Here is a 27658-nt window from a genome sequence, read left to right as displayed (position 1 = left end):
TTTTGTTTTCCTTTCCTTTGCTTCATGCACCTTTTTTTTTTTTTGTTGTGTTATGACTTTTATGCTCTTTCTTTTCTTTTCTTTTCTTTTCTTCCTTTCTTTCTTTGCTTTTTTTTTTCTCTCGTTTTTTTTTCAAAATAACCCAAATCTCTCTTCAAGCATATTCTTTCATTCCAACAAATATTATAATACACTTTTCATCACCTAAAGTGGGGTGAGAAGAATGAAAGGAAAATATTTTTATAGGTTATGTTTTCAATTGGCTAAAATTTTAAAGAAAAGGTTTAGGCTCAAAGGGGCTAACAAGGGATAAATTACATGGGATGGCTATTTGGCTAAGTAGGCTAAAAGAATGCCTAAATCATCTTCATGCAAAGCATATGCAATTATAGTCTCAACTAAGAATCAAGACAAGTTCTAGAGTGGGAGTAGTGATAGCAGAATACACACAAAAAGAGAATAATATTAGGCTCAAATCTTTACAAGCTAAAGGCTATCACATTAATTCATTGAAACCAAACTCATGCCACTTAACTTAAATTCTAAACATAAGATCAATTACTTATCATGCTCAAATGCATTCAAACTAAAATTGTCTTAAATTTGCAACTTCGCACAAATTATTTTTTTTTATTTTTTTATTTTGAAAACAAGAACACAAAAATAAAAAAAATGAAAACAAGAAAAAAAATTAGAAACAGCAAAAAACCTCCCCCCACACTTAAAATCTACAATGTCCTCAATGTAGAACATAGTTCGAAAGATGTATAGGAAAATGTAAATTAAAAGTGAAGAGAAATGATACAACCTGATCGATTAAGTATTATCTTGGAGGGAAGACTCCTCCACAATGTGTGTCTCAAATCCATCATAAAAATGCTTTAACCGATGCCCGTTAACTTTAAACTTTGCTCCAGTAGATTCTGCCATAATCTCTACTCCACCATAAGAAAACACTTTAGTAACTATAAAAGGACCTTCCCATCTAGAACGAAGTTTTCCTGGCATAAGTTTCAATCTGGCATTATAGAGTAACACTTTTTGTCCCACCTTGAACTCTTTTCTAACTATCAGCTTATCATGTATTAACTTGGTCTTTTCCTTGTAGATTCTTGAATTTTCATATGCTTCCAAGCGAAATTCTTCAAGCTCTTGCAATTGATATTTTCTTTGGGCTCCTGCTTTAGTTAAATCCATATTGCACTGCTTTACTGCCCAATAAGCTTTATGCTCAATCTCCACAGGTAAGTGACAAGCTTTCCCAAAAACAAGCCGATAAGGAGACATTCCGATTGGAGTCTTGTAGGCAGTTCTGTATGCCCACAATGCATCATCAAGTCTCTTACTCCAGTCTTTCCTATTAGGTTGCACTGTTTTTTCAAGAATCTGCTTTATCTCTCGATTCGAGACTTCAGCTTGCCCATTAGTTTGGGGGTGATAAGGGGTAGCCATCTTATGCACGACCCCATACTTACCCAATAAACTCTGCATGCTCCGATTACGAAAATGGGTGCCTTGGTCACTGATAATGGCCTTTGGAATACCAAACCTGCAAAAGATATGTGATCTAACAAAATCTACAACAGCAATAGAGTCATCAGTTCTGGTGGCTTTAGCTTCCACCCACTTAGAAACATAATCCACAGCTAGTAAAATGTAAGCAAATCCAAATGAAACAGGAAAAGGTCCCATGAAATCAATACCCCATACATCAAATATTTCACAGAAAAGTAAAGGTTGTTGAGGCATCTCATTTCTACGGGAGATATTTCCTGTATGCTGACATCTAGCACAATGTTTACAAAATGTATATGCATCACGAAATAGAGTAGGCCAGTACAATCCAGAATCAAGAACCTTTCTAGCAGTGCGTTGTGGACCAAAGTGTCCTCCACAAGCAAGTGTGTGACAAAAATGCAATATGGATTCAAACTCAATGTCAGGAATACATCTCCTAATAATCTGGTCACTACATATGCGCCAAAGGTATGGATCATCCCATATGTAATATCTAGCTTCCCTCTTGAACTTATCTAATTGATGTTTCTTTAAATGCACAGGCAATGCAGAGGCAGCTAAGTAATTAACTAAGTCAGCATACCAAGGAGTAACATCATGCATAGCATATAAGCATTCATCAGGAAAATTATCATCAATAGGAATAGAAGGAACCATAGGAGATTCAATGCGACTCAAATGGTCTGCGACAAAATTCTCAGCTCCACTCTTATCCTTTATCTCTAAGTTAAACTCCTGTAGCAAGAGCATCCATCTGACTAATCGTGGCTTTGCATTTGGCTTCCTTAAGAGATACTTTAATGCTGCATGATCAGAAAACACAACAACTTTTGCATTCAAAAGATATGATCTAAACTTATCTAATGCAAAAACAATAGCTAAAAGCTCCTTTTCAGTGGTAGTATAATTGGCTTGGGCTGCATCTAAAGTTCTGGAAGCATAAGCTATGACATGTGATTTCTTATCAACTTTTTGTGAAAGTACTGCGCCAAGAGCATAATTAGAAGCATCACATAATAATTCAAAAGGTAAATCCCAATTTGGCGGTTGAATGATTGGTGGAGTGGTCAATCTCTTCTTTAACTCATCAAATGCTTGCTCACAAGCTTTATCAAATTTGAAATCCACATCTTTCTGCAGCAATCTTGAGAGTGGTAAGGCTATCTTGCTAAAATCCTGTATAAACCTCCTGTAAAATCCTGCATGTCCAAGGAAAGAACGGACCTCTCTAACACTAGTAGGATAAGGTAAAGAAGTAATCACATCTACCTTAGCCTTATCAACTTCTATCCCCCTCTCAGAAACAACATGACCCAATACAATACCTTGTCTAACCATGAAATGACACTTTTCAAAGTTTAATACAAGATTTTTCTCAATACATCGCTCAAGTACTTTATCTAAATTTACTAGACACTCATCAAATGAATCTCCATATACAGTAAAATCATCCATAAAAACCTCTATGCAATAGTCTAGCAAATCTGCAAAAATACTCATCATGCATCTCTGGAATGTGGCTGGGGCATTGCATAATCCAAATGGCATCCTCCTATAAGCAAATGTGCCAAATGGACATGTGAATGTTGTCTTCTCTTGGTCCTCTGGAGCTATGCAAATCTGAAAATAACCTGAAAAACCATCTAGAAAACAGTAGTGAGATTTGCCTGCTAATTTCTCTAGCATTTGATCAATAAAAGGTAAAGGGAAGTGATCCTTCCTGGTTGCATTATTTAGCTTCCTGTAGTCGATGCACATCCTCCAGCTATTTTGCACTCTCATAGGAATCAACTCGTTCTTTTCATTCTTTACAACTGTGATCCCGCTCTTCTTTGGCACTACCTGTACTGGACTCACCCACTGGCTATCAGAAATAGGGTAAATGATACCTGCAGAAAGAAGTTTTGTTACCTCCTTTTTGACCACATCAATGATAAGTGGGTTAAGCCTCCTTTGAGGTTGCCTACATGGCTTTGCACCGTCTTCCATTAAGATCCTATGCATGCATATATCTGGACTGATGCCTGGAATGTCAGCTAGTGTCCATCCTATAGCTTTCTTGTGCTTTCTCAGTACCTCTAACAATTTTACCTCTTGGCAAGGATCAGAATCCTTTGCTATAATAATCGGTAATTTCTTACCTTCATCTAAGAATGCATATTTCAAATGTTCTGGTAGATCTTTCAATTCAAGTATAGGTGGCTGCTGAATAGAGGGAACTAGCTTATCGATAGTTAGCTCATCAACTCCACAAACCTGCATTCCATCAAAAGAAGCAGCAGTATCTTGTTCTAGAATACTAGAATTATCATTATTAATAGAATTACATGACATAGAGTTGATAGCAAAGTCTATAGTTCTTTCAGAGTCAGAAGCAATCATATCAGAGTCACTAGAAGTTTCAATGCCAATATCATGCATGGATTTGAATAACTCAACAATATCATCAGAACCAGAACAGTCAGAAGAATCTTCATAAATAATAGAGTCAGAACAATGTGTATTGCTATCTAAATCAACAATCTCAAGAGAACTAGAAACCATCTCATTGTAAAGCTCATCATATGTATCATCAATTAACATATCAAGCATGCTCACATTAATAACAGAATGATCCTCTATAGGATGTTTCATAGCCTCTAAAAGATTAAATTGAACAACACGTCCTGCAAATTCCATGGAAAGAGTACTATCTTTAACATTAATGATAGTATTAGCTGTCTTAAGAAATGGCCTACCCAAAATCAGTGGTGGTGGCCCATGACTATCATTTTTACCCATATCCAAAATATAAAAATCAGCAGGAAAGACTAAATCTTTTACCTTAACTAGAATGTCTTCAAGCATACCACTAGGATAGGCAAGTCTCCTGTCTGCTAATTGGACAATAATCCCGGCTGGCTTCATCTCACAACCCTGCAAAGAAGAAAATAGAGACTTGGGCATAACATTTATCGCTGCACCAAGATCAATCAAAGCGTTAGAAAATTCTAAATTTCCTATAGTACAGGGTATAGTGAAACTCCCTGGATCTTTGCATTTTAAGGGCATAGGGGGTTGGCACTGCATTCCTTCATGAAATAAAGCTGATACACTTCTTCCTAGATTGACCTTCTCGTTAGCTTTGAATCTTCTCTTGTTCGTGCATAGGTCTTTCAAGAACTTTGCATATTTAGGAATTTGCTTTACTGCCTCCAAAAGGGGAATATTGACTTCAACCTTCTTGAAAACATCAAGCACTTCTTTCTCCAATTCAGCTTCCTTTAACTTCTTGCTTTGAGTCTCCCTATTTGGAAATGGAAGGATCTTCCTTGGTTCCTTTTCTTCATTAGCCTCCTCAAGTGTGACTTGTGTTGCTGCAGCCGACTTATTCTTGATAGATGTTGTGGAGGGCTCTGGAAGCTCCTTTCCACTTCTAAGAGTGATAGCACTAACATTACTACAATTAGGATTTACAACTGTTTGAGAAGGCAACTTTCCAGAACCTTGACTCTTCAATTCATTAACGGAGGTGGACAACTGCCCAATTTGATTCTCCAATTTTTGGATTACTGTCTCAGTGCGTTGTTGAAATTGAATGTTATTAGTTGCCATTTGCTTCATTAACTCTTCTAGACTTGGTCCATCATTTTTAGACCCTGAAATAGGAGTAGATTGCCTCATTGGTTGCATAGGCTGTGAATTTTGACCTGTAGCATTATATTGTTGTTGTTGGCTTCCTCCATATCTGAAATTAGGGTGATCTCTCCACCCTGGATTATAAGTGTTAGAGAAAGGATCATATTTTTGGCCCTGTTGCATAGATCTAGTTGGAAAAATCCCAGCACAATTCTCAACTCTATCATCCAACTGTGGGCATTGATCAGTAGTGTGTGTGGCTAAAAAACAGATGCCACATAGAGGCCCAACTAAGGCAGAAGATGTGGTAGCTTGCTGAGGATTATAAAATTGAGGTTGTGCACACGTCTGTGAGGGATACGCCTGTGGAAAAGTTGGCACTGCTGGTGAATTCATTAATTTTTGTTGTGTTAAGGCAATGTGCCGAACCATGCTAGAGAGCTCCTCCATCTTGTTCTCAAATTTAGGATCATATTGTGGTGTTGGAATCTCATTCACCCCCTTAACTGCTTGGTTAGCTCGTGTCCCAAATTGTTGAGAATTTTGTGCCATCTTAGAAATGAGATTCATGGCATCAGTTGGAGTAAGTTCTACCAAAGCACCACCAGCTGCGGCATCAACAAACCACCTATCTGTTGGTAAGAGACCTTCATAAAAATGTTGAACCAGCTGCTGATCAGGTATTTGATGGTGAGGGCAGCTGGCACATAATTTCTTAAATCTCTCCCAATATTCATGAAATGTCTCCCCAGTCATCTGACGAATCCCACAAATATCCTTTTTAATTGCAGCTGTGCGAGAGGCAGGGAAGAATTTTTCTAAGAATAACTGTGTCATTTGATCCCAAGATGTAATGGCACCTGGTTGCAAGTAATACAACCAATCTTTTGCCACTCCATCCAATGAAAAAGGAAAAGCCCTCAATTTGATTTGCTCTTCTGAAACTCCTTGAGGCTTCATGGTGGAGCACACAATATGAAATTCCTTCAAGTGCCTATTCGGGTCCTCTCCTGTAAGACCATGAAATTTAGGTAGCAAATGTACTAAACCAGATTTCAATTCAAAACTAGCATTTGCATCTAAATTAGGATATTGAATGCATAAATTTTGATAGTGTGCATTAGGAGCAGCCAATTCTTTAATTGTTCTATTACCATTATTATTTTCAGCCATATTTTCCAACTTAACTGTAGAGTCTAAGTCAGATTTAGAATCATAATAATGCTATCAATCAATTCAGACAAAATTTCAGAGATCACACTATCCCTAATTTTACGGTGCTTTTGATTTTTACGGTTAGTACGACAAGTTCTCTCAATCTCAGAGTTCAAATCAATTAATTTATCTTGTAAAGATCTTGTCATGCACTAATAAACTGGAAAAACAATGAAAAACACCTAAAACAAGTAAAGACAAAAAATAATAATAAATCTTGAAAAAAATAAAAAATACTAGAGAAAAAAAAATAAAAAAAATAAAAATAATGAGAAAGAAAAAAAAAAACTAATAACCAAACTCAAAAAGTTAACACCTTTGACTCCCCGGCGACGGCGCCAAAATTTTGACACTACTGTCGAATAGCACCAAAATTAATAAAAACTAGATTTTGCAGTAAAGTGCAACCTAGGTCGTCTCCCTAAGAGTCAATAGAGTAACTATTTAAATTATGATTATGAAAAGGTAAATAATGGGGGGGTTTTTTTATGATGAAATTAAAAACTAAATTATAAATAAATAAATAGAGGAAATTCAATTAAGAAAATTACCGACAACAAGCAGCGCAATCAATCACAACCCAATCACCTAAATTTAACCTTCCTCGTCTACAAAATAAATTAATTTTATTCAACTTTATTATTCTGGTTTCATTATAATATTTCTCAAATTATCATTCAAGAATTAAACAAGAAGTTAAGTTATAGATTAATTGAAATCTCCTTTAACCCACAACCTAACAATTGTTTTATAGCCACACCAAAAACAAAGCATGGATAATCACCCAAGCCAAGCCAAATTACTCTTACAATGCTATATCAATCGATTATAGCAATTAAAACCTCAGATAAAATTTATAACTCAAAAATTATGCAATAAAGCTACTCTAATCAGTAATAGTAATTAAAGCATAAAATTTAGAGGTAGAGAGAAGAAGAGAAAATTGGAATAAAGCTAAAATAAAATCTTTCCTGAATATTAAAGACTCTGATTAAAATTTAGGATCATGGTTTGTGATTGATCACACCAAAAAAAAATTAGCTCTCCATAGAATTAAAAATCAAACAACATGAAATGAAAAATTGAGAAGCCATCACCCAAGAAATTGGAAGAAGGAAAGACGAATGGCGATCGCTGCTCTGTTTCCCTTCTTTCCTTTTTTTTTTCCCAGATCGTGCTTCCTCTCCGTCCCCCATCTATTCATATATATATATATATATGAAAAGTGGACCCTAATTAAAAATTACACTAAATAATCCAAAATAAATTCAAATAAAATTTTAAAGATTTGATTCTTGATTTGATCTCCAAGCATGCCCATATTCTTCTTATCCAAAATATTCTTCATCAATATCTTTCAAATTGAATCTAGAAAATCTGCACAAATAAAATAAAATTAAATAGCACCTGTGCAAAAATATTAAAGATATTATTTATATTTTAAAATCAAAGATTTAGTTAGTTAAAATTCCAAAACTGAATATTAGCTAATAAAATCAAATAATATCTAATTAAACTCAATTAGCCTTAAATAAATAATTAAAAGTCTAAATTAAAAGAATAAAAATATATAAAATTATCATTTATCAATGATCCTTTTTACCATTCCCTACACTTTGTCAATTTGCTTAAATCCACTCATTACTGAACTATATAACCTACTGAGCACTTTAATTACTCGGGGTGTGAAAGCATGGAAATATATGCATGAAGTACATTGTACATCCCCGTATTTCAAGAACTCTGCAGAATATTCAAAGAATATTCTTTATGAAAATTAAAATGAGTTTTCTCTTCATAACTTTGCCTTAAAAGATATGTAAGAACAATAATCTGCCCCTGTAAGGCAAGCAATATATTATATATTGCATTAAAGAACAAAACAAAAAAAATTAAAAGAGATATAAATAATTAAAAAAGCATAGTCACATGAAATTCACAAGAATAGGGACAAGAGAGCATTATTACCTTGGTCTCCCCTAGTTGAATCCGATCTTTCATATGGATTTGCGAATCTGATATCTTCTGTCTCACAAAGTTGTTTCATTAAATAGACTCCGAACTCTTCTACTCCCTTTGGGATCAGATTGAATGAACATGGAATATGTACATGATTCCAGCAATTTTTTCGAAAAGCTTGTTTCTTTTGATCATCCTCAATATTGAAACTCTCCACAACTATGTGATCAGCATCACTTCGTTGACTCGAAATCCTCAAGCGACACACAAATACTAGTTCATTATTGATGTAAACGCACGGTGCCGCAGTATCAACATTTGGTTTAAGAAGATGAGCAGAAAGGTACAGACGTGGGAAGCAGTTACGAAACCAAAAAGAAATGGATTCTCCTTTGCTACGAATATCAAACCACTTTGGAATGCTTGTCCCTGGCACTTCAAAATGGACATAGGAAGAGTGTTTGTGTGGAGCCGCAAGTAATTCCTGTGAATCAAAACAAACGTTGAGCAACATGCACAACAAACTGAAGAGCTATGAATATCATAAAATCATAGAGAGATATTGACCTCACTCAATAACAATCTTCTCGATTCTAAACTCAACGAAAAGCAATTTGCCGCTCTAAGATCTGTTAAGTTTGGCGGAATCCCTTCAACCTCTTTCAAATGCTTGCATTCGTCCAACCAAAGATCCCTTAACTGATGACATTCTTTTATACATGCGGGCAAAACTGTGAAACTGCTGCCGCTCAAGTCTAGCCGTTCCACATTAATAAATCGAGCAAGACTAATTCTAAGGACGTCATTTGATATATTAGAACCCCGATACTTGAAAGTGGTCATGTTTGGACATTTCTTTGACCACAACTCTTGTTCTTGGGCTTCCTCATGATTATATGGCAACAAATTTTCACAATCATAAACATGTAACGCTTCTAGTTTCGGGACTAGAGAAATGCTATCTGGGAGCTCAATTCCCTTATGCTGTCCGATATGTAAACGTTCAAGCTGAGTAAGCTTGCAAATCGACCAAGGCAATTTTTCTATTCCAGTACCTTCTATAAATAGATCATTCATCACTTCCATTTCTTCAAGTATTTCTGGAAAGTACTTTAGACTTGAGCAAAAGTCAAGATTGATATCTTCAAGAGAGGGTAACTTGAGGTAACGTGGAAACGTCTTGAGCCGGACACACTGGTATGCATTCAAGATTTTAAGTTTTGCTAGATTGCCAATCGAATCATGAATTTCAACTAAATTCTTGCAATCTTTAAGGATTAATTCCTTCATATTTCTGAGATTGGATAGATCTGGTATCACTGTAATGTATTGACAACCTTGAAGATTCAAAACACTCAAATTGTCTGAATTCTGCAATAACCAGAGCCATCCATAAAGCTTTAAAAAAATAGAGAAATTATTAAATACAATTTAGCTAACAAGAAATGCTTATAAGATAGGGTTATTTTAATTACCTCGACTATTTCCAGGGAACTCAAATGGCTATACCCAATGTTGAATTCAACAAGCTTTTTTGGACAAAAATCAGCGGGCAAACTTGAAGAAGGATACCCTTGCCACTTGAGCACTTTCAAGCTATTAGGAAGATATTTGGGACTTTTTGAGCATTTCACATTGTTAAAAATCAGAACTTTGAGATTTTTCATACTCTTGAAGGCTTCTCCATCCCAATCTACTTCCATGCATTTTAGCCAATTATCTTGAATTATAATATTGACTTCATTTGTGCCCTTTCAAGCCAATAATAAATGCAAATAATGAGATATTAAAAGTTTGATGCGGTATTTTTAAATAAAAAAAATCAAAGACATACAGAAACTACCCCAAGACCCACCTTAAAAAAAAAAACCATTAACCCAGCTTAAAAAGAAAAAAAAAACCATTAACCCAGCCCTTAAACCAACCAACGAACGGCTCCTTTTTAAGAGGCTATTCAAATGAAATTCAAACAATAGCATAAAAGTAAATATAATTTTCCTATTTATTTATTCATATATAATCTTAATTGTTCTTCGTTTGTTTAAAAGGAATTTATGTATTTATTTGTTTTGTATAAAAATTTAAAATATCTATCTAACAAATTATCTAGACAATTCTAAATCTACTGAAAATGTACACTATCATCATTTTATTAGGTAATTGAAAATTGAACCTTTTACGCTTTTTAAAATTTTTGAATTTTTTCTTATGATTGATTTACTGATTATGTATTTATTTGTGTACGTTTGTGAAGTTTTTCTACAATTTTAAATCATTATATTTGATTTGTTATTCAAGGATTTTTCTTCTATAATATATCACTCTTTTGTCAAAAATGATACCAAAAATAAAAACTTGAATACTTAAAATAACAGGCATACATAATTGAATGCGAATAAGTATCATTAGACAAGAAGAGAAAATAAAATGTTGTCCATCTATTGAAACCAACACATGACTTTAGAAAGAACAAGTATACAAAATAGTCCTATAAATCCATCTTGTCATTCATAGTTAACTAAAGCCCTTTTCTTTTCTTTTTCCTATTTGAAAACAATCTTCTAAGGAGTACTATTCCATTAAACCCATTAATTCATTAAATTATGTGCATTTGATATATAGGACAAAAGCATGAGAGAATAACTTCAAATAACAAGCAAAAAAATATAAATATTCACCAATAAAATGATATTTCACTGAGGAATTATGAAAGAAGAATAAACTTAGAAGGAAATATAATGAAAAGTAGATAATCTAAATTAGTGTTACTTACTGTATTGGCTTCCAAAACATGAACAATATCTTGATGAAGCCATAATCTACTACGTTTTCCTGGTTCTTTTGGTGATTCCTGACGAACAATTTCTCTCCCCATGTCTCGTATTAAATCATGCATTTTAACATGAGAATATTCAATCTTTATGAGGCATTTGTTCACCAACACTCTAATACCATGACTTGGATCAAAATCATAAACATGTTTCAACATGTTTTTGACATCTTCAATATTTTGTCCTCTGAAGAAGCAAGCAATATCAAGAAAAATTTCTTTTTCAAAATCATTTAAACCATCATAGCTTACTTTCAATATTTGTTGAATATCTTTATCAGGACTTCTTTTATATTTTTCCAATAAAGATTCCCACTCATTTATTGTCATACCATACAATTGGGTGCCAATTACTGCAAGGGCTAGTGGAAGACCTTGTGCATAAGATATAGCACTTGACATAACCTTCTTGTAACTTGATCCAATTTGGTTATCTTTAAAGGCATTCCAACCCAACAATTCAAGAGATTCTTGGACATTGAATAACTCCATGTCATATATTCTTTCAACCCCATGTCTTTGAAGTAAATGTCTATCCCTTGTCACTATAATGATCCTACTCCCATCACCAAACCAGTTGCAATAACCAGCTAATTTTCGTAATTGCTCATCTTTGTCAACATCATCAAGAATCAAAAGGAGTTTCTTTTGTTTGAGTCTCATTTTTATGAGTTCAACTCCTCTGTCGGAATTTTGTATTTTGATCTTTTCTCCAAGAATTTCCAAAAGCATTGTCTCCTGCAATCCTTGTAAGCCTTGTTTCATTGAGTTTTCTCTAATATCATTGAGAAAGCACGTGCCTTCAAAACCATCAGCAATTGAATTATATACAGCCTTTGCTATTGTTGTTTTACCCAATCCTCCAATTCCACAAATTCCTACCACGTTGACATTGTCATCTAACCCAATCTGTAATAGAGAGTTTACTTTTGACACTCGAGAGTCTAATCCAACAGGGTGTTCAACAACATATAGAGGAACCCTTTCAATTTTATGAGAAATCTCTTTCACAATCCTCCCAATGAACTTGTATTCATACTCATGTCTGCTGAAATTTTTATTAAAAAAAAGTTATGTCAATGCTAATTTTAAGTTCATCCTATTCATTATCATATAGAAGAGATTTGTCTTTATCAACTTGTAACTAAAGATATGAAGTTGGATGGAAGAAAAAAGAAGAGAAAAGGGGGTAAAAGTTGCAATTTACCTGGAATCATAATGGAAGCCTGAAATATTAGCTATTTCATGTAACGCAAGCCTCCAATTTCGTGTCTTCTCCTCATCAGTATGCAAAACTAATGCTTGTTCATAAGGACCCTTTTGATGCCGCACTTCTGAAGGTTCAACATCATAAAAAATCGGCAAAACCATCCGATTCTTTGCCTTAACACACTGATGTATCTTAACAAGTTCATCGAGGCAAAATATTGAGGAAGCATAGTTTTTAGAAAATATGGTAATGGCCATTCTAGAATTTTCGATTGCTTCGAGAAGTGATGGTTTAATTTCATTCCCTTTTCTTAGTTCCTCATCATCAATGAAAGTGCGAACTCCTGCGTTCTTTAGAGCATCATTCAGATATCCAGTAAAACCATGACGAGTATCTTCGCCTCTAAAATTGATAAAGACATCATAGGTCCATTGGCAGTGGAAGGAAGAAGAGGTTGGTGCTAACCCTGTCATGATGGCTTCCTACTAAAAAAAAGCAATGAAATCATTGTTAATTTACCTTAAAAAATAATGGGCATATATGATGATTACCTGGAGAAGATAATTAAGGAAATATTAAAGATCTGAATGAATTTATTACTTGCCAGGAAAACTAAAGCTGCTGGTGACAAAGTAGTCGCAGGGCATACAGTAAAGCAATGGAACTAACAAATATAAAGGATTTAATTGTATTTATCAAGCTAAAATAAACAGGAAAATATAAATGTTGAGTTTGATGCGATGGCTTGGCTAAGAAATAAGCCCCCAAGAAAAGAGTGCCAGTCTTTCATCTTTTTTTTTTTAATTCAATTTTTAAGAAGAGATTAAACAGTATCTTGTACATTTTTCGGTGAATTAAAGAATTAGTATTTGCATGTATATAGAAAATAATAGCAAAAAAAATCAAATAATTTTTATATAATATACTCCCACTGATCCCGTCTATAATATAAAATATTTTTAAAAAACTTTATTTAGTTCAAAATATAAGGCATTAGATAGTCTTATAACTTTTTTTAAATATACCCCTACTTCATCTATTATTTTTTTGTAAAAAAGAATTTATTAAAAATTTAATTATCATTATTAAGATACTTATATAAAACATTTAATAAGAGTATTACTTGAAAAGATATACAATTTTATAATAGATAAAGGTCAACTAATTTTTTAAAAAAATTGTGAAGTAATTAACACTGACTTATATTATTTTACTTATAAAAAACAATAAAACATATGATAGTTTTCTTTTATAATAAAAAAATAGAGGAAGTAAGAAATAGTGGAAAATATTAATTTCATTTTTTAATAGATTATAAACGTTTGGACGGCACCCTGCTCAATTCTCACCTGAACTAATATAAGTTGCAATTGTAATTTCATATTAAGCTTCTGGATTAAGAGTATATTAGATAACAAATTAAAGTTCCCTATATAGGTAGCACGGAAATTAATTAGGAGTGTTTGAATGAGGGATAGAAATCAAAGGTCCACACAAGAAACATATTTCATTAATCTAAAATTTTCCAAACCGAAGCCCATAATCTAAATATATTGATGAAGCTACCTTTTCCATTGAAGGCTTTTAGAACGATCTCCGGAATTTAAAATTACAGAGGTAGAAAGAAAGTCGAAGAAATTTCCACAAAGATTGAGGCTAGAACCACAGCAAGGTTGAGATGACGAAGGACTTTGCCTGCTCCAACTCAATCAAAAGCAAGAGATTGACGCAATGAGACGACTCTCAAATGAGTGTTGGTCTTTTTTTCTTATACATTCAATTTAAAATTCATAATCTAAATGAATTTTCTCAGAAACAGGTATAGGAAACCACCAAGAAAATCATGAAGAAGCTTGGCAGGAAGATGATGGGAATGATAAGAAAATTCTCAAAATAAAAATGAATGATAGTTAAGCTTTTAACAAAATTTTCTAAAATGTGAATTATAAATATTAATTAAGACAAATGTAAAAAAATTTCAACTTAAAATTAGATCGAGTTTCATTTAGAATTTAAATGTATTATTTGTAATCAAAACTTCTTAATCTATAATTATTATATAAATTGATATTTGTAATTTATTTTTTAAAAAACTACTGAGAATATGATTGTAATTAATTGTCTCTCTTTTTGAGGCTTAACTATCTTTCTTATTTATATTTTTGTTATATCAGGAACAGTCTAAATTATCGTTTGTGAAGTTTGTGGTTTATAAGATAACCCTGCTAATTATTTTCTCAAATTTTTAATGGTGGCGGATTTGACCAAAAAAAAAAATAAAGGTGTTATTAAAACACCCAATTTTTCATTATATAATTTTTTTAATCTCTTCTAACTACAAAATCAAACTTTTGAATGTGAAGACCAAGACCCATCAGAATTGCCCATCCTTTTTCAACAATTTTTAGAAAGCTAATAAATATGATCAAGACTTCTTCAAAGTCATTGCTTGACAGGGACGGATGCAAAGGCTGGTCACCCACGGAACCCCTGTAATTTTCACCTTCCTTTAAAATTTATTTAATTTTTCTTTATAAAAATTGCTAAAATTGATTCTAATCCCTATATTTTTCCTTATTTAAAATTTTTCCCCCCATATCTTGCACTTTGGATCTGTCCCTGTTGATTGGAGACGAAAAAATTTAAATGAAAAAAAAATTGTTAGTCCTGGCAGTAAAAATTCATTTAAAACTCAGTTCTCAAAATACTTATCTCATTTTAATTACTTCCAACATGTTTTATGAAAATAAAACAACTATAAAATATGTTAACTTTATTAAAAAATTTAATAAGTTTTTAATTTTATATTAAATATATATATTTTTAATTTATACTCCTTCCATTCAAAAATGTAAGACATTTTTTGAAAAGTTAAATTTTAAAATGTACAGTATTTTTAGTTTTTTAAAATGTAATTGTTACTTTTTTAAAAATATCCCTATTGATAATAACTTTATATTTATTATATAATGTTTAATAAGTGTAAATATAAAAAATTAGTGTTAATTTAAAAATAAATCACTACTTTATTTGAGAAGTCATATTCAATTAAAAATATTTTTATAAACGGAATGAGTAACATATTTTCTTTCACTAAGTCTAATAAAAATTTAATGGTAAGACTTTTTAATAAAACAAAATATCTTCTCTCCATGTTTTATAAATTGGATTAGTTTGCGCATGATTGAGTGTTCAAAATTTAGTCTTTTGTATTTTCTTAAAAAATTTGTCTTCATCATTTATAAATTAGTCGTGACACATAAGTCACTAACTCAGCCATCGTGGGAGTTAAAAAATGTTATTACCACTGTCAACAATTTGTTGTCATTGCTGTCAAGTCAGGTCATTGCATTGTCATTTCGGAAGATGATAGGAAGGACCCTCGAAGACTATTTACAATATCAGAGAGGTAGGTTGCACATGAAAGCCTCAATGCAAAGCCTCGCCTTGCGTATCTTGTTTTTAATTTACTATTTTACCTTTTTTATGTTTAAAAGTTTTTGACAAGAAAACTGCCTAAGTAAAAATTCATCATAGTTATTATAAATATTATATGATTATATAAGTAGAAGTATATAACTCTTAATACTTAAGATTCTTTATCTCTTATAACCTCTCAATGAATGACTTAAAAATAGTTTCTTTAGATTAATGATTTATAACCTCCAAATATTACATACTATACTATTATATTTTTCTTTATTCATTGTGTAATATTAAGGTTAAGCTTTAATGATTTAAGATCTATAAATAAAAGTTACATATAAAAATTGTGCACTCAAGTGAATAAAATATATTCACTTTTCTTTTTTTCAATTCTTCTTTCCTTTGCTATTCTCTTTTCCTTCTTTCTTTCACCTTATTTTCACAACAATCGTTAAGTTTTTGACAATTTTTTTAAATAAGTTATAAATATTTCATATGATTGCAAATAAAAATTTCAAGTTCAAATTAGAATTGCATCTAAAACTTTTGAATTTACAATTATTTAAACAATTAGATATTTGCAATTTAGTTTTTAAAAGATTTTATTGATAACTTAATTATCATTAATTATTTCTTTTGAGACTTGTAAAGAAAAATGATGACTTATAATAATAAGTTGTAAAAATACACTATGCCTAATTTGAAATATCATTGTCAAGTTATAAATATATAGGATTTAAGATTTAGGAGTATTTTGTAAATTTTATGATATTTTTTAATGATAAATTTTCTTATATGAAATTTAAATATAACTTTTTATTTTTTTTATTGGTTCAAATATCTATCGTTATCATTTACAACTCAGTCCAGGTCATAATTCAGTGATCGTACGAGTAAAAGTATTGGAGCGTGAGGGTTAGCGTGTTGCCGTGTTCATTGCGCGTCATAACAATGTATTCATGTGCTCTCTAAATTTGAAGGACCACTTGCAGCTTCGATTGTTGGCGTGTGAGTTGGGTCTTTGAATTGTTTAAAGTTATAGGGAAAAATATGTTCTCTACTTTCAGAATATAATAATTAAAATTAATGTTTTGGGAATTGGTTTTTAGCTTGCTTCAATTTGGCAGGAACTGAAAAAATTGCATAAAGAAAGGACTGAGAAAGCTTTTTGAAGTTGCAGCCTACCATTACTTGCTAACACTTTCATGACAAAAAATTGAACTTGAACTTTAATATCCTCATTCATATTCATGCCTACTTTCACTCTCATAATACAATTGTACGCAATATTTTATAGCAAAGAATTTTCTGAGAAATAGCAAAGCAAGAGCACCAATGAAAGTATGATCAACCGTGTGCGATATAGAGTGGCTATTTTACACATATTATATTGGCAGGCCTCACATGGAATGTCTCAGAGCAGTTCAAAATATTTTGATGATTTGAAAATTAAATTAAAAATTTTAAAAATCTTTTGTTTCAATTCTTATAATATTTTTATTTATTATACTGTTATCTCTTTAAAGTATTATTACTATTTTTATTTCATATTGTTCTCTCTTCTCTTTTTTCTCGCCTCCCTCCAGTGCTATATATATATATATATAATCATTGAATTTTTTGCAAAAAAAAAAAATCAAATAGATGATTTTGATATATTTATTTAATTTTCAAACCTTCTATAATTTGTTTTGGGCAATTTTTATATATGGTATTGTTATATGTTTACTGTACACGTAATTGAAAATTAGTCTGCTGTACGGATGTATGTGTGTAAAAAAGAAGAGCCATTATTGAGATCTCACCAGTGTTTTTTGTTTTCTTCGTCTCCCTGTTAACCTTGCTTCGCTTTTGTTACTAGCTCAGCTTTAATATTTGGGAGAATCGCATCCAAGATCACCAAAATGAAAATATATATATATATATATATATGGTACTTAAGACTCACTACATTTTAAATTGTTTTTGCAGGCTCTAAATATAAATATGTTTCTTCAAAGATATATTTACTTGACCATTCAGTTTTTTTTATGGTTTCTTAAAAAATATTATCCATAACCATTCACTGGGGAATTCAAATAGTCTTCCTAAGAAATGGATAACATTTTCATATTTATTCCAGCCATGCAAATATCAGAGTAATATTAATATAATTTCCCATCTATATAAATTATTCAAGATAGGTTAGCTGCTTCAACAAAATTAAAATTAAAGGCCTCTACCAAAGGATTATCAAGGGCTCTGCTAAAAAGTAAAAAAATTTAAGATTAAAGGCAAATTTTTTTTCTAGAAATTACATATTTGTCCGTCTATTGTTAACATGATTTTTCAAATTTGCTTGCCGAGTCCAGATGTTAAGTGATTATCCCATAGCTGCAATTTAAAAATGAAGATGAAGAGGCGAGTCAGAGAGATTATCAGTGAATATGTACCTTCAATAGAAAAATCACTCACATATATATATGTTTCCAATTAAATCAACACATGTATATTTACTATAGATTATTTATTATATAATAAATTCTTGTTATTAATATTTTTAACATATTAAAATTTATATATTTTGATTTGATTAGATGAAGGTATATTAAATATATAATGGTAACCATACAAATCTTGTCTTTTTTTTTAATCCATTTTATTCCATTCATTTATAGTAACCAAACTACCTTACTCATTTTCTCAAATTCTTAATAATGAGGGATTTGAAAAAAAGTATCATTGAAACACAGATTTTTTTTTTCATTAAATAAATTTTTAATTATCTTAATGTGAATGTAAAAACCAAGACCCACGAAAATTGCCGAAAATTGCCCATTCTTTGCTACAATTTTCAGAAAGCTAATAAATAAGATCAAGTACATCTTTGAAGTCATTTACTGGAGATGAAAAAATTTAAATAAAAAATAATTTTAGTCCTTGTAATAACAATTCATTTAAATATCAGTTCTCAAATTATTCTTCTCATCTTATATACAAATAATTTCTAACAGATTTCATGAAAATTAAAAAAACTATAAAATGCATTAACTTTATCAAAAAATTTATAAGTTTTTAATTTTATCCCTAATAAATATATATTTTCTTTTAATTTATAACATATTTTCTTTTATCAATGTTTTAAAAAAGGGGTAAAAATTTTAAAATAAAAATTTAATAATATAACTTTTAAATAGGTGTCGTCAGCATTATTAAGAACTTTACACGCTCCAACCCAAATAAAATCAACAGCAATAAGAAAATTAGCTATTAGATTTTTTCCCTTATAAGTACTTATTTTTTCCTGTTAATGTTTCTGTTTTAATGTGAATTTGAAGACCAAGACTACAAAAATTGCCCATTCTTTCCTGCGATTTTCAACAAATTAATCAACATGGTTAAGACTTAAGTCTGCGAAGTCTTTGGTTGAAGAAAACATAATTTAAAAAGAAAAATTAATTGTTTAAGCTTTAATAATTCACTCATAACTCAATTTTAAAAATACTCTTCCAATTTTATTTGTAATACTATCAACATATTTTATTTAAAAAAAAAAGTTTCAAGTGATTGGCGGGGCTAGCGTTGACGAATATAGAAGAAACCAAAGAGCCAATCATATATTATCTCAATAAGAATAATTAAATTAAGTCATTCTGAGGCAGAGTCAAGATTTAAAAATAAAGAGAGTCAAAATTAAAAAATATATATATTACAAAGTTTTTATAAATTTTTGGAGGAGCTGAAAGTATGTAACCTATATAATACAAATAAAATTTTATAAAATTGAAAGGCCACAGCTCCTGCTGATTCCCTCTTCCTCCACTACTGGTGGCTCCACTTTTTGCCTCTCCATTTCCCATTCATTTGCTTAAAATGGTACAATTTAAATTATTAAAAAATATAGAAAATAATAAAAAAATCTAAAATAAAAAGAATTATCATCCTGTCATTTCTCTTTCTATCCTCCCCCGTTTAAAAGATTTTTGTATGTTTCTTAAAAATTATAAAAATGTTAATAAAATGTTTTATAATTAATTTGGGTAGTCAAGATTTAATATGAGTAGTCCAAATTTAATATTATTATTTTTTATAAATTGACCTTCAAAATGTACTTTGGAATAGTACAGATTTAATATTAAAATGATAAAAATGTTTAATATTAAATTTGGACTATTAATATTGAATTTAGATTATTCAAACTAGTGACTAAACTTAATAATTTTTATAAACTAACTTTCCTAATATAGTCTGGAGGGAGAAAGTTTAATATTAAAATTATAAATTTTTTAATATTAAATTTAAACAATTAATATTAAATGTAAACTGTCCAAACTAATAATTAGATTTAATATATTTTTTAAATATTATAAATTGATTATCTATATATAATCTGTACGATGTAAACTTAGCATTAAAATTATAAAAAATTTAATATTATGAACCGTTCAAATTGTTAATCTATTATAATAAAAATGTTTATATTTTTTTACTTTAATAAGTTTTAAATGAAAATGAAAATAAAAATATTTAATCGGAACCGTGTGTGCAGGGTTGGGTGGAAGAAAAGACGTTAGGTCCGACAAGACGAGGGTGCTTTCCTTTTAAATGCCTTTTATTATTTTTTATATTTTTTTACTGATCGAAACTGTACCGTTTTGGGAAATGAAGGGAGAATGGAGGGTGCATTTAGACCTCTTAGTGTAGCTTTAATAAATATCAACGGCTGGCGGGATTAGCTTCCCTCCTCCGTACCGTTCCCTTCTCTCATCCTCTTTTAGATCTGTTTGTCCAAATCAAATATTTTAATTTTAGTTTTAATTTTAATTTTAACTTTATATTTATTAAATAAAAATTTAAATTTTTTTAATTAAATTTCATCAATAATCAGGACGGTCAGATTTAGTATATATAGTCTAAATTTAATAATAAATTTTTTATAATTTTAATATTAAATATGTATTTTTTATAGTATATCTAGATAATCAATTTAAAAAGATTATACAAATAATTAATATATCTAATCACTAGTTTGTAAAGTACATATTTAATATAAATGATTCAAATTTAATATTTATAATTTTACCATTAAATATGTATTCTAGTGTATATCTAGATAGTCAATTTATAAATTATGAAAAAATTTAATATTAAATTTAGACTATTCAAATTAAATCTAAACTATCTAAATTGTTGATTAGATTTAATAAAAAATTTATAATTTTTTATTTTAATAAATATAAATATAAAATTAAATCATTTCATCATGACTGTTTAAATTATACAAATTTAACAAGGATGGGAGGAGAGTGGGGGAAGGAGATTGGGATACTTACAAGGAAATTGTCCAAATCTGTCAAACTTCGCTTCCCTCTTCCTTCCCCCATCCCGTATTAAGTATGAACGGACCGTTTAGATTTAATAGAATGCATTCTTAATGATTTATCATTTCAACCTTTTTTTATACTATTCATTTGATAAGATATAGATAAACCTAGAAAATAATAAAGTGCTTTTTAAATAAGACTAAAATTATTCTTCTTTATTTATCCTATAAACATGATCAGAGGAGTATAATAAACTCTTGCTTATTTTCTTGAATTATTGATGATGGGGATTTGAAAACAATATTATACTATTTAAACACTTTTTTCATCGTATAATTATTTAAATTCTTGCACAAATTCAGACTTTTGGATGTGCTCCCTCCATCCTTTTATATAAGAAATTTTTTAAAATTTTTTTTATCTCTAAATATTTTTAATAAATAGATCATTATATCCTTATTACATTGAAAAAAGAAAGAGATAAGTATTCATAAATTTATTTTAAATAAAATTATTTTTTTATTTACAATATTTAGAGGTAAAATTAGAATATTGTTGTTTTTTAAGTAGATAACTAATTTTTATTAATTTTTGTGATTTGAATAAAAATATCTTATGTATAAAAGTGGAAGGAGTATTTTCTTTGCATAATTTAAATAGGTGTTGATGTCTCTGCTTTAATGTGAATGCGAAGACTAAGACCCACGAAAATTGCTCATTCTTTCCTACAATTTTCAAAAAGCTAATGAATAAGGTCAAGTGTACATCTTTAAAGTCATTGATTGGAGATGGAATAATTTAGATGAAAAAAATAATTGTTTAATCTTACAATTCACTTAAAAGTCAATTCTTACAATATTTTTCTAATTTTTTTATAAATTACTTTTAATATATTTTATTAAAAATAAAAAATCTTAAAATTTATTAAATTTATTTAAAAATTTAATAATTTTTTAATTTTATCCCATTAAATATATATATACTTTACTAATATATTTTATCCTACCAACATTTAATGGAAGGTAAAAAAAAAATTTATAATAAAATTTTAATAATGTGAGTAATGAATAAGATAAAAAAGATATTCTCTTTCTGTCTTCTAAATTGGATTGGAGGGAGTATAATTTAGTGCAGCTTAAGTCTTGAATTTTTACTCATTCATTTATAAAATGATTCTTAAGATAACCGTAATACAGAGGGTGCTATATTAACCTTTTTTTTTTTGGTTTTGCATCATCACTACTTAATAATCTTTGTCCTTATCATTTATAAGTTACTCCATGTCATAACTCAGTGATCCTACAACTAAAAAATTGTTATTAGCACCGTCAATAATTGTTGTTATGGCTGTCAAGTCAGGTCATGTGGAATTTATATGAAATTTAAAAAAATAGAGAGAATAACAATAAAGTCCTCAAATGATAAATTAATGAAAGTTAAGTTTCCAACAAAATTTGTTATAAATAAAGAAAAAATTAATTTTTTAGTCCTTCAACTTTTAACTCACTTATAACTCAGTCCCTCAGCTATGACTCGCTGCGACTCAGTCCCTCAACTTTTGATTTACCTATAACTCGGTCCTTATTTTTAAATTTTTTTTAAATTTTTTTATCAAATAAGAGAGATAAAAAAATGCTCATATATTATTTTAAAATACCCTCTTCTTATTCATTAATGTGAGATATAAGCTAACATGAAAAAAAAAATTAACAAAGGTTAAGGGACTAATTTGTAAGTGATTCAAAAGTTGAGGGACTGAGTCATAAACAAGTCATAGTTGAGGGATTGAGTTACAGCGAGTCATAGTTGAGGGACTGAGTTACAAGTGACTTAAAAGTTGGAGGACTAAAAGATTAATTTTTTCTAAAATAAATTATAAATATTAATTCAAATATTTATAAACAGAAATCAAGATTGCAAATTAATTGTTATATTTAAATTTAAATCTCATATTTGTAGTTAAAACTTTTAAATTTGTAATTGTTTGAATCAATATTTATAATTAATTTTTCAAAAAAGATTATCAAAAACCTAATTATCATTAATTTTTTCTTTTCAAACTTATCTGTCATTTTTCTAAAAAACTATATTGGAGTACAAGGTCGGGCATGTTCATAGTAGCAAGGTACGTAAAACTGAACCGGTCATTGAACCGATCACGACATTGGGTCACAGGTTAGTGGTTCAACCGGGGGTTAAACTGGTGACAAATCAGTCATGATTAAAATAATACAATTTAAATAAAAAGATATTAATTATAAAAAAAGTCAACCAAATTCAACCACTCAAAAATCCAACAATAATAAAATACAACACTTTAAATATCAATCCTTAATTCCTTACAATTACAACCCTTCAATCATTAAAAAGTCTAAAAGTCTAAAACTAATATTCACCAACACCAAAATCATCATTAACTTCATTCAAATTTTCAGGCATTGGGACATCAGGAGTTGAATGAGAAAAACCAGAACCACTAGTAACATCAGGCAAAGGTGGGGACTCTAGAACGTTCATATATTCATCACCTACAAGAAATAAAAATTAATACTAATGAATGGCATTTTAAGAAAGAAATTCATATACTTGTATCGGACATGATAGTATATTTAATAAACCTTCATAATCCCTCTTAAGGGTTGATGGAGCAGTTGTGGTTTCATTGTGAATGGCACTTTCAAGATTTGCAACATCTTGAGAATCAAACTCAGGATCTGGCTCTTCCTCTTCTTCAGCTACCTAAAAGTCAACTTTGTCAATTGATTCATAATCAATGGGATTATAAACTCCTTAAAAAAAAAATAAAGCAATTAAATATGATAAACAATAATAAAAATACAACATCATTAAAAGTTGCTTTAGATTAGGTAAAAGTTGCATGAAACTAAGACGTGCGCAAAACATATGAATATGTACATGCACATGTAATCCCTTCCCCATGCATCATGCATTTTGAATTTGTTATGCTGCCCATCTCCCCATAATAGCACATAAAACCACATATTAAATTTTAAGATAATAATAATCTATCCATGCCATTAAAAATAAACAGTCAGCTTTTTTTTATGAAATGTTTAGAGGATGCTTAATTACATCAATCAACGTGGTTGAAATGGAGAGGGAAGAAGCAAAAAATGACTATCACGTGAACATAAGCATTATCTAACAACATCAATAACTTAATGTTCAAATCCTCTAAATATCATATGAAAGTAAGCATTTTGAGTGATAGATGGAGGGGAAAAAAATGCCTAGATATAGCATCAAACTTCCACCCTTTCACTGCAACAAATATCACATATAAGTGAGCACTTTTGATGGTGTAGAGGAAAAACTAATAAGAAGAAAAGAAAAGAAACATCACATGTAAAAGCATTTCCATTCAAAACTCAAATTTTTACCTATTATTCAATCTCAAATTATAATTTGTAAAAACCAAATCATTCAATCTTTGATGTTGTAATCTATTTCGTCTTTTGGTATGGATGCGTTCAAACAAACTCTAATTTCTTTCACAGCCAGAAGAAAAAGAAGTTTGGCTAAGAATGCGCATTGCAAGAGTTTGTAATTCTGGAATAGAACCTCCATAGAATGACCACCATTCATCTGCAAATAAAAAACATTTAGTTAGGTGTTAATCATATAATAACTAGAATTACCATAGACATGTTAAATAATAAATATGAATACTCACAAGGATCTAATTTATAGGCTGCTCTCTGACATGAAGTTTTGTTAAAAGACTCTTTACGATCACGATACAAACTCAATTGCTTCATCATCACAATATAATCAATTTCTTCACTTTCATTGGACTCAAACACATCAAGCATTGCATCCATTAACCTTCTTTTGTAAACAAAGTTCTCATCATACAAGAATGCAGGATTCAACAAATACGCTGTTGCATGAAGATTTGTCTTAAAGTGCTTATCCCATCGAGCTTGAATAATGTTTGTGTAAGGCTTGTAATAAATTTTCTTATTGTTGAATGTTGCCTTGATTGATTTTTTTGCCCTTTGCATGCCTTCATAAACATAAGGCAAAGAAGGCTTCTCATCTGAATCCACAATTCTCAACAACTTTATAAGAGGAGACACAACCTTCACAATTTCTAAGTAATCACCCCAAAAGCCATTATCTAATATGATGGTAGTAACAATTATTCTAGCTTGAGTCTTTGACAATTTATGATCTACAAAGTACTTATCAGTCACTAAAGCTTGCAAGTCATGCTTATGCATATATATGCTATGCAACGTGATAAATGTAGTAGCAAATCTTGTTGCACCAGGACACACAATTTCTTTCCAACCCGGTCTTTTCCAAAGCCATGACAAGAAGATCACATGATTATAAATAAAAACAGTTATCTTTGATGCCTTAGTTGCAAGTGCTGACATATTGTCTAAGCTTTCTATATCTTTTAAAGTAAGGTTCAAACAATGAGCAGCACAAGGTGACCAATAGATATTCTTATATTTTTCCTTAATCAACTTGCCCATGCTACATAATTTGTAGCATTATCAGTCACTACGTGAACAATGTTCTTGGGACCAACCTACTCAATCACTTCACAGAACAACAAGAACAAAGTCCTAGCATCTTTTACCAAATCTGAAGCATCAATAGATTTCACAAAAACCGTTCCACATGTAGAATAGACTAAGAAATTAATCAAAGTTTGCTGCCTCACATCTGTCCAACCATCAACCATGAGTGTACATCCAGTGTTTTTCCATTTAGCTCAATGACTCTCAATAAGTAATTGACATTCCTTTTTCCAATCTGTCAACAAATTGATTTTAAATTCATAAGCATTAGGGGCTTTGAACCCTGGCCTAATTGAAGCAATAGCATCTATGGCTTTTTGAAATAAAGGACAGTTTAATGCATTAAATGGAATACAATTGACGATAGCCCATTCAGTAATAGTCATTTTTGCATTGTATTGTGCTTCTTTTGTTGCAAGCACACTCTTGATGCTAGGTTGGGAACTAGGAGTTGACCTGGGGGCAAAATAATTCTCAACTGAAGCATTAGAAGCTTGCCTCTTATTAGCACTTCTCTCAGGGACTGTCTTAATTGGAGTAGGGGTAATTGGATCATTAGTTTCGAGGTCCCCAATGTCTACTTGTTCTTGTTCTTATTCTTTTCTATCATCAACCTTCCTTTTTCTCCCACCTTTCAAAGACTTAACCATCCTGTGACGTACATCATGAGAAACTTTCTTACAAGAAGCTACTTGACCACTCACACCAGTAAGATGTTGCTTCATTCTATTAATCCTACCTCCTCCATAACTTGATGCACAATAAAGACAAATATATATATATATATATATATATTTCTTGCCCTCTTTTCTTAAGGCAACATGTGCCCAAGCAGGGTTAGTTTTTCCACGCACAGATAGGGCCTCATATGTTGAGTCATTACCACTAGGAGGGGGATCATTGGAATTGTAGGTAAGATTATTCTTATTTCTATCACTAAGACTACTTCCAATATCCATAATCAATACAATGACTATATTTTATTTTGCAAGCTAAAGACAAAGCTTCAATTTTATTTTTTAACATAAATGCAAAATACAAATAATAAATTAGCAATAAAGCTGAATCAAGAAACAACTAGGCACGAGAAGAGGCAAGCTGAATCATATCTAAAAATAACAATAACAAAAAGAGACAACAGTCACGAGCAAAGTCAATTAAACAATCATCTTCTCCAGAAATAAAAATAATCAGTAGCTTACTTAGCAATAAGCAATCAACTACCGAAAGCAATATAGTTCAAGAAAGCAATTAGCTTACTTAGCAGCAAAAGCAATATAGTTCAAGAAACAACAATCAGGCAAAGAAACAATAATCACGAGCTGAAGTAAGAAATAAAAACAAAGTCCAGCACGAGATATAGTGAAACTGACCTGATGCTAAAAGTCGAGCATGAGCTGCCAAATCACTCTGTCACAATAGGCTGAAGCTGACTGCTGTCAAGAAGAAGTGAAGAACTACAGATTGAGATGATGAAGTGTATCTCTTGTGCATCCTCTACCTCTGATTTCAAATCAATTAGAGAAGAGGAGAACTAGAGAAGAGACGGAGGTCGAAAACAGTGCGTGAGGCCGATTAGGTTAGGGTGACTGGACGAGAGAGAAGAGACGACACAGCTAACTGAGTGATCTGATATTCTGAGTCAGCAAAGTGGCGAAGGCAACTGAATGATACTGATCTGATATGATGCTCGTGTCGTGATACTGATCTGAATCTTTGATACTGATTGAAGACAGTGTTTGCAAAGTGGCGAAGGCGAATCCTAGCTGGACTGGATCGAATTTTAGTTCTGTTCAACTACTCCTCATTTAGGCTTTAGGGCTTGAAAAAAAATAAAAAATCCCCTAAAACAACATCGTTTTGGGGGTTCAGCTTGAAAAAAAATCAACCCGGTTAATTTAGTCAACCTATCTGGTTATCCGAGTTACACCAGGTTGAACCTGGGTTGACCGGGTTACACTAGGTCAGACTCATACTGGTTTAGTCATGAACCCAAACCGGAAAAAGGACTGGGTCATTGGGTTTC

The 27658-nt window shown here is 30.7% G+C and overlaps 1 non-coding gene across 1 annotated transcript; it reads left to right on the top strand.

Annotated features, from left to right (window-relative positions):
- The first annotated feature begins 5818 nt into the window (after positions 1-5818).
- Positions 5819-5923, top strand: LOC129316905 (small nucleolar RNA R71). The gene has a single exon (XR_008594832.1). It is a non-coding gene; the product is annotated as a small nucleolar RNA R71 (small nucleolar RNA).
- Positions 5924-27658: the final 21735 nt, after the last annotated feature.

Source organism: Prosopis cineraria, unplaced genomic scaffold (genome assembly GCF_029017545.1).
Source record: "Prosopis cineraria cultivar Desert tree isolate PC_DT_omini unplaced genomic scaffold, ASM2901754v1 PC7, whole genome shotgun sequence".
In the NCBI taxonomy this organism is placed as follows: Eukaryota; Viridiplantae; Streptophyta; class Magnoliopsida; order Fabales; family Fabaceae; genus Prosopis; species Prosopis cineraria.
The sequence above is the reverse complement of the archived record's forward strand: the minus strand, read 5'-3'. Positions and strand labels throughout refer to the sequence as shown.